This window comes from Crocodylus siamensis, chromosome 8 (genome assembly GCF_052110815.1).
Source record: "Crocodylus siamensis isolate JL-2025a chromosome 8, ASM5211081v1, whole genome shotgun sequence".
In the NCBI taxonomy this organism is placed as follows: domain Eukaryota; kingdom Metazoa; phylum Chordata; order Crocodylia; family Crocodylidae; genus Crocodylus; species Crocodylus siamensis.
The window spans coordinates 75,383,337-75,392,136 of record NC_143402.1 but is presented as its reverse complement, the minus strand read 5'-3'; the positions used below and the strand labels follow the sequence as shown (position 1 = coordinate 75,392,136).

The 8,800-nt window shown below is 50.9% G+C and overlaps 1 long non-coding RNA gene across 1 annotated transcript; it reads right to left on the bottom strand.

Annotated features, from left to right (window-relative positions):
* Positions 1 to 2,621: 2,621 nt before the first annotated feature.
* On the bottom strand, positions 2,622 to 8,777 carry LOC149859077 (uncharacterized). The gene is made up of 3 exons (XR_016443978.1): positions 8,645 to 8,777; positions 5,855 to 5,998; positions 2,622 to 5,582 (listed from the first exon to the last, which is right to left on the bottom strand). It is a non-coding gene; the product is annotated as an uncharacterized LOC149859077 (long non-coding RNA).
* Positions 8,778 to 8,800: the final 23 nt, after the last annotated feature.

Sequence of the window (8,800 nt, the reverse complement as noted above, 5' to 3'; positions counted from 1 at the left end):
GCCCGGGCCACGTGACCGCGCCACCCTCGCGTCACGTGAGCCGCGCCACCACCTGACCGCCCTCCCCGCCACGCCCCGGCACGCGTCACCCGTCACGTGACGGCACACTGGCTCTTTCCGCACCACGTGACGCCGCGCGGGCCACAAACCGGGTAAGGTTTAGCACATTGCTCCGAGTAGTCCTACCCCAGTGCGAAGTACCGTAGCGCACGTGCTCCAAAGCGTAACACTCTTGCTGCAGAGATGATCCCTTAAGTGGGTCTCGCAACAGGTCTAAATAAAAGTGATCATCTCAGTTCTAGAGTTTGGCATCCTTTTTTTGTTCCATCCCCCACCTAGGCCCTCGGCAGACAGAGTCAAGGCGAGATCTTTGATCAGACTTGGGAAAAAAATGTTCTGTGCAACCTGCGTCCCTGCAAAATGTGCCCTGGTTTTCGTGGTAGCCCATACAAAACAAATGGCACTAGAAGCATCTGAACCAAGGCTTGGGTCGGCCGTTGGCACTTTCCGATGGCCAAAATAAAAACCACGCTTCCACCTGGATGAACCAAGTCTCACCCACTGGACACCTACAGTGGGCAATACCAAATAAATCACTTCTTGGCATTTTTTCTCAACAATTACAATCCTTTCAACAGTCCACTATTACACTTTTTCATGTTTAAGACCTGGTAGCACTGGTCCTACCCTGCACCACCACTTCCCACTGCAAGCAGGAAGGATGGGGTGTTTACATAGGGCCAGGGATTGAACCCGAGTTCATCCAGCCCACAGCCGGGGGGAGAAGGTGCCGCCTAGCAGAAGGGTCCAGATGGGTGAAAGCCACGACTGGGGTAAATGAGGGTTTTGGGGTGAATTTGATATCTATCTTTTATTAGACCAACTTGGATACCAGATTTTACCCCAAGAACCTTGTCTGTCTATGTGCTTTGACCAACACAGCTGCAACCAATACCCCAGTGGAGGTAAAGCACAGTCTGTAGCCCCCTGCTCCAGCCCTCCCATGTGCCCATCAGCTGCAGATGGGGGAAGGGGGTGAAGGAGCCATAGCTGCAAGGTGCCAGAGGTTTCTGCAAGGCTGGCGGTGCCCCCGGGGCTCGGAGTTAGCAGAATGGCTGCAAACCAGGCACGTTGGGTCCTGTGAGGGATGGTGCAGCAGCAGCACATCGGTGAAAGCAAACTGCTTCCTGCCCAGTTCCTTGGCCACAGCTTGAAGGAGGTGGATTTGCAAATATGCCAGACCCCGCGTGGTCCTGTCACCGTCTTAGCTCCAGCCGGCTTTCCAGAGAACCACACCGGCCTAGCTAGGACTGCACTGGAGATCTGGCTGGTAAAACACGCTGCCCCTTCATCCCAGCTGGGGGAGATGCTCTAAAAATGTCCTGAACTTAGTGCAAAATTAGTGTCCACATGTGTCTCTATGTGTAATACTGGGAGTCCTACACCTACAATGGGATACATGAGAAAACTATATTGTGCGGACAAAGCTATTAGAGGTTTTCTTACAAGGAAACAAAAATTGAACTTCCCCATCAGCTTCTTTCCATGTCCAAGCCCAATAGGAAAAAAACAACAGTCAAGTTGTAGCAGAAGAAAACCCCTGGCATGCCTCTAGCCTTCACTTCCCTAAGAAGAGCAGTAAGCGCTTCCAGGATTTGTTGGGATGAATGCAGCTGGGCTGTGGAACTGCCCTGGGCTCAGGTCTCCAGGCACTGGGATGGTCAGACAGAGGTGGGGAGAGGAGGTAATGGGAACTGACCTCTAGGATTTCACTACTAGCTCACAGTACAGAACTACACTTCGCTGAAGACTGAAAACTTAGACGCATGCAAGGCTGAAATTGCACATCTGATTGGAAATAGCTCTAATCCTGGTTATCCTTACTCATCATCTGCCTATCACGTGGAAACTTAGGCTAATTGCAGCCAGATCTTGAGATGATATAAGGGGCTACAACTCCATTTCCTTTAGTGAAGGTATTCAGATTTGCTGTAGTTGAATATCTGGCCTACAAGTTTAGAGACCTAAAAAACTGTCTCCTTTTTGTATTATTCCATTAATGGCCCAAAAGAGATGGGTCGCGTTGGTCAAGCACATATAGAAAAGCCAAATTTCACATGCTTGCACACAGGCATGTGCACGTGTACACATGCAATCTCAATCAATCAGGTATTATCAGTTATATTCCTGAAACACCAAGCCACATCATACAGTCATGACTCTTAAAAACACGCAGAAGAGGTTCTTTGGGTGAATCTGATATCTTCTTTTAAACCAACTTAAATAGTTGGAAAAACATTTTTAGCAAGAAGGTACTTGGGTCACATGACTCAAAAACATGCAGCGAATACTCATACGCACTTCACATCATTCAAACCTGGCAATGTTTAAGCCATCCTACAGAAAATCTGTGTATACATATGCACACACATGTATGCACACACACCCACTGATTATATCAGATGTTCCCTTTCTCTTCCCCCAAACCCTGTCTTTGGCACCCAGTACTTTCCTCTTTGCATACTTTTTTTTTTTTGCCTTCTGATCTCTTGATTGTATCATAGAGTTTTAAAAAGCTGAAGAAGAAAAATGGCTGTGGAAAACATGACGCCGACTTAGCATTGGGAAACTGCTTTAATGAATGGAAAAACTCTTCCCCTGAAATCAATCATAAAAAGTAGTCAAGTGCCTATCCCAGCATGGTGAGTGTGCTCTCTCCCACAAGGCTCTGTGACATTCAGGGTGTTACATTTATTCCAGATGGTGCTTCTAAAATCATCTATCAGTAGAGAGCAGTACCCACCTTAATAAAATCCCTATAATCACCTGCTAGCCTGTGTGCAGCGATGGGGGGTCAGAAGCTCTTGAGTTCTGGTCCAAGACTTGGCACTGACTTCCTTTTCTGGCTGGACACAGCTCAGATCCTGATTTTAATTACTGTCAAGGCATTTCCAACTCCCATGGGTTTCACGTGGAGTTGTGGGTGCTCAGTGACTCTGAGCCTTTGCCCTTTCTCCATCTGTAAATCTCAGCACCCTGCCAAAGTGAGATGTTCCTGCCCCAGTTTACTGACAGGAGTACCAAGCAACATGCAAGTCAAGGCTAAAACTGCTCTGAATTTTGGCTTCCTCCGTTGCATGAGTGCGTACCCTGAGCTGTAAGTAATAAAGCAGAGATGAGGAAGGGGCAGACTCAGGTGAGGAAAATCCTTGTGGCCCCAGCAGAAGAAGGTAACTAAGCTCCCAGCCAGAGCAAGGGGCTGCACCACCCACCGTGCCACATACCAACATGCGCTTGGGACCATTTTAAAATCAGGATGGCCAAGCCGGAGTTCCCCATTGCGGGAGGCATAACTGTGCCCCCATAACACAGCAGCATCCTCCCACTCCCATCACCAGAGCCAGTTGCTCTCTGCAGACAAGGATGGATTCGGGGGAGAAACAGAAATAGCCATTTTATTATAACACAGGCTGTTCAACCCCACGCCCCGTTCAGTCAGTCAGACAGGAGCACCTCCCACCTAACGGGATCTCGGTTTTGCCATCTGTGCACTTTCCCTGCTTCTCAGTTTCATTGTTTGCCTTCCTCTTTGCCCTTTGTCCCCTCCTGTTCCTATCCTGCCCTGCTTTTCTCCTACAGCTCATCCTGCCACCCATGCACCTTTCCTCTCTGCCAGGTCTGAGACTCCTTCCCCTGCCAAAACTCCATTTTTGGGGGTCTTTTCTCCCCAGTTGTCACCCCCTGGGAGCTCTAACCATCACTCCCCCGCTGTCCTTGCTCCTTTCCTGTTCCTAACTGCTGTCGCACCCATTGCATCCTGCCACTCCACTCCCCAGCCTGCTGCCACTGCTGCTCCGTCTACACAGCCTCGGACCCAGTTGTCACTCCTGTCGTTCCACATTCCCCGCTGACGGCCGCCCCCCATCCCAACTCTCATCCTTGCTCCTATTTGGGAAACCCTCCCAAGCCTTGTCGCTCTGGCATGGCCGTCCTCCACCTGCCTCTTAGCTGAGGCTCAGGGGTGGAAATGGAAAAGAGGGAAAAGAGAAGGGAGGTGGGTGGAAAGGCAGGCTCAGTAAGGGAAGCAAGGGAGCTCAGCATTGCTCCATCTCCCAGTAATACTCCAGTTACCTCACAACAACCTGCCACAGCCTGTGAGGGAGTGTGGCCGAGGCCCTTCTCTCAGTTTTTGTCCTTTTCTTTCCCCAGAAAGTGGAAACACACCTTCTGCCCTTTCACAGACATGATGGTGCTGCTAGAGCAACACGGGAGCAATACTGGGAGATGGATCATCTTCCAAGGGGTTGTCTGCTGCATACAGCGCTGGACTGGGACTCCAGAGCTGCGTCCCGTTCCGGAGCTCAGCCTCAACTGGCTTAGTGCTGTTGGGCAAGTCCTGGCCCTCTCCCTGCCTCAGCTTCCCCACCTTCTTTGCAAAGTGCTTTGAGATTTCCTGATAGCAAACAGATAATGAATTTCCACCCAAGATGCATGCTTGACATGCTTGCAAGGCAATGCTAATGGGCTTCCTGATGTTCCCCCCGGCTGCTCAGACAAGGAGGCGGTCACACATCACATGCCTGTGGTGTTGCAAGTTGCAGCTTGTGATTTTTGAACAAAAAACAATCAAAGCAATCATCTGTCCTTTAAAAAAAATGGAATTAAAAAGAGTTCCCCAAGCAGCCAGAGTGTTTTTCTTTTCTACTGGAGACATCCAGGACAGTTGGCTTCTTGGGGTGGGAAAAGACTCAACAGATTTGTCAAGACTGATCCGGGGAGAGAGTCTTGCATGGTTCCTACCTGCACTGGGCCTGGCTCCTAGCCCATTGCTTTCATGTCTCATACTGATATGCAAAACCACGTGCAAAACTAAGTCAGGGAATCTGCTTGGCCTTGAGCCTGGGAGTTGCTGATTTGGTGCTTAGCAATCATTCCCATTTGGCTTCCCCTTCCTTGCTTTGTACCTTCGCTGATAAGAGAGGACAGTCACCTCTCTTCCTCTGGGAACAATCCCACCCCGCCAGCAAGCAGGGCTGGGCTTTACTGCTAAGCCAGGACCTTTCTGGCTCACAACTTGAAGCTCTGCATACGTCTCAGCCTCCAGCCCTTCCGGGGCTTATTTCCTGGTCAGATGAATCTGATGCTTGGCTAATTTGCTGTCATATGGGTAGGAAATACGATCTGTTGATGGCTGTTCCAGAAGACAGTTTGGTGTCTGTGCCATGTATTTCCTCTCCTCTGCTTTCACCCTTCACATGTCAGTTAGTCTTTAAACCAGTGATGAGCATGAAGACCCTGCTTGCCCACTCCATCCAGCACCGCCAGCAATGGGCGGAGGCTGGATGGGCCAGTGAGACCAAGCAGCAGGGCCAGATCCAGTGGTGGTGGAGACTTGCAGCATACCTACCTGGCAGGGGAAGCACCGTGACCACGTAGGCAGGCTCCCCAAGGCAGGTGATTGTCTCTGATATGTCCTCCATCGGAGGTCTATATTGAGCAGATTCTTTTTGGTGTTGGGTGGTAGCACTGGAGCTTGCTCCATCCACTCCATGCATTGACCTGGTATTACAGTGCTTCCAGGACTGGTGCAAAAAAACGGAAAAGGAAAGAAAAAAAAAAAAGCAGTGGAAGGAGCCACCACTGCGAGGGCTGCAAGGGAGTGAGTCTGGCTACCACACCACCCCAGCCCCGTTGTGCACCCAAGGGCACTGGGACTGACTGCACATGCCATGGCCTGAGCTGCCCTCCATGCCTGCGCCAGGCAGGGTTGAGGGACCTCCCACGGGCCAGACAAGGACCAGCCCACAAGATGTATTCGGCCCACCCCTGCTTGAAACAGAAGTTGTATCCTTACCTGCGAAGTCCCTGGGCCTCCTCCATAATTCATACCACATCTCTCCATGCCTCCAGGCTCAATGCATCACCTCACGGGCCAGCTCTGATCTCTGGTGGCCTACTCTCCTCCTTACTTTGGTGCCATTTACCAGTCTGATCAGAGCTGAAATGAAGCCAGACAAATGAAGACAGGAAGCAGCCATGCAGCAGGCGGAGAGATGCTTGTAGGACACTTTGAGAGCCCGCACAAGGCGCCAGGGCTGGTGTCGGTAACACAGGTGTCCATGCCAGAGCTCAGCATGCTGCAAGGTGGTTTTGTTCCTGCAGAACCTGGGGCCTGCCTACACCACGAAGCCTCTGCTGCTATCACTAGGCCGACAGCATTATGTCAGCAGAGCCCCCAGCAAAGCAGCAACATGTGCCAGCACTAGGGCTTTCTGCTGGTGCAGCTGAACCTCCTGGACCAGCATCTGCTGGCTGTGTCAAACCATCACTGCCTCCTTTATGGCCCTTCTGGAGTTAGCCCAGGCAGGATGTGAGTGCCTTGTAAAAGGGCAGGCTGGAGCAGCAGATGATGACTTGTTCACTCTAATAAACTTTCATCTTGTGTCTGGCATTTCTCATACCCAGGTGCATGAACTTCTGCTGATGCCTTCTGTTAATTTTTACGTTAATGTGCCTTTTACAAGAAGGAGGTGTTTTGAATGTCTACAATCAACTATTTTATATGGCCAAAAAAAAAAAAAAAAAAAAGCCAACTACTTAAAACTGGCTTCACCTGTTGCATTTACACTGACCCTTTCTTCTCTGCCCCCACTTCCCCCCAGGGCTGATGAGCAGGGCAGCACAGAGGAAATGTTTTGCAATGCACAGCAAAAAGGTTTACTGTTTCCACAAAACCCAGAACTATGCTCCTATTTTTGAGTGCCGGCTACCCCCATATTATCTAATATTAACTAATTATTTACATATAAAAGCCAAGCAGTTTCCTGTACCACCTCTGTTTCTCTAAATGAAACCAAATAATTTCCATTAACCCTGAGCTGCCCAGGCAACTTCACTGCTCTCCCACTTCACCATCTTTCCTTTCCCTGCCACTTGCCTTCAAGAAATGTCTGTGCTGTTACATTCCCTGTCAACCCCTTCACCAGCTCCAGAGGGTTGCCTATGAGGAGTTTCATTTCAAAGCGGCAAACAACAATGGAACAATTCAGCTCTGAGATGCTGAAAATGAGTGAAGAACCTCCCTCCTGATCCTTTCCGCAATCAGCTGATGCCCTGAAACATGAGATCTGATTACCCTGATAGTACCCTGCAGAACTACAATCGTTATTAATTGTGGTTAAATCATGTAGCAGAGAGGAGCGGAGATTTCCAGGAAAACCTTCTGTAAAGCAAGTGTGATGTCAGTCATCTGACTACTGTTGGGAGAGCCACGGGAGGGAAGAAGTTCACATGGGAATCTTTATGAGTGAAGACTTTCAAAGCACCCACAGCGCCGGCTCATTCAGACGCTTAAGAGCCGAGATCAAGATAAAGCCCTTTCATGGAGGCAGTCTGTGCTTTCGGCTGTTATTGTGAAGGGAAAAAGAACATGGTGACGAGATCAGGGCCAGCAGCGCATGAACTCTGAACTGGGACGCCAGCCGAGCTGCTGGAGAGCACAGTGCTGGGCCGGGCATGCAAATACAGCCCCGTTTATGCATATATAGCATGCACGTGGGCACCCACACCTGTGATATGTGCATTATGTGCATGTCTAGCGTGACTGTGCATGCGGTGTGCATACACATACGTGTACAGCATGTGCACATTTAGTATTGTTGTGGGTGCATTGTGTGCGTATGATGTGTGTACACCCGTGCTGCATAAAAACATACACTTCAAGTGGATGCAAGCTGTGTTTGAGAATGTCTGATGTGTGCTACGTGTGTGCGGTTGTAGGCACACGTGTTGAGGTGTCCATGAAGTGTGTACACATGCACTGTGTACAATTTGTGCAATACATGAGGGTGAACGCACATACAGTTTGTGTGTGCACACGCCGGGTTCAGTGTATGTGTATGTGCATGTGTAGTACACAGGGAGGGGGCTCAGGCCCATCTGGGTGGTGTGTGCTTTTGTGAAGTACATATTCACATCTTGCACACATTAGCTCTCTTGAATGTGAGACTTGGCACATGGATTCCTCCCTGGTGGCACTGAGGTCTCACCTCTCCCTGTTCCCAAGGGCCATCGCCACTGTTCACGCCTGGGATAAAGCTTGTGTGCTCTTGGTCCTTTCTGGATAAAACGATGGATTTGAGTTTCCAGTATTGTCAAGGCAAAGCCCGTCACAATCCCAGCCGCCCAGCACAGGGTGCTTGACTTGTGAAGAGGCTTTCAGGGGTGGGGGCCGTTCCCCTGAGTGCTTATTCAAGCACACGCAGCTCACCTGGGTGACGTGCCTGGACACCCTCCCGGAGAGGGGGCGCGTCCTGCTTCATTTTGCCCCGATACGGCGACTCCTGTCTCTGCACGTCCCCTTTCGTGCCAAGTGCTCGGTTGGCCGCCCTCCACCTCCGTCGCCTCTCCCCCTCCGCTCAGCAATGCGGGTTTTGTGGGAGGGCCCCTCCTCCCCGGTACTGAGGTCAGGGACCCATATTATAACGTGAGGGGTCGAGATCGCCTCCTGCCAGGCCCTGACCAGTCATCAGGGGATACTCCCCACCTGGCGGGACCCAGCTGGTATCACCACTCGCGGCCTGTCCTCTCATCCCGGTCTGGCGCCTTCTTATGTACTTATGGCGCCGTATTTCTGACCACTCACCTGCTTCATCTGCTCGTAGGCAAAGAACAGCGTTTTCTAGGCTGCCGTCCCCTGCTCTCGTCTCACTTGGGAGCTGATCTCGCCCCCCACCGCAGGCAGAGCGGGACTGGGCCCTTCCCTGGCAGCGCCTCAGCCACGGCGCCTACATGGACTCCG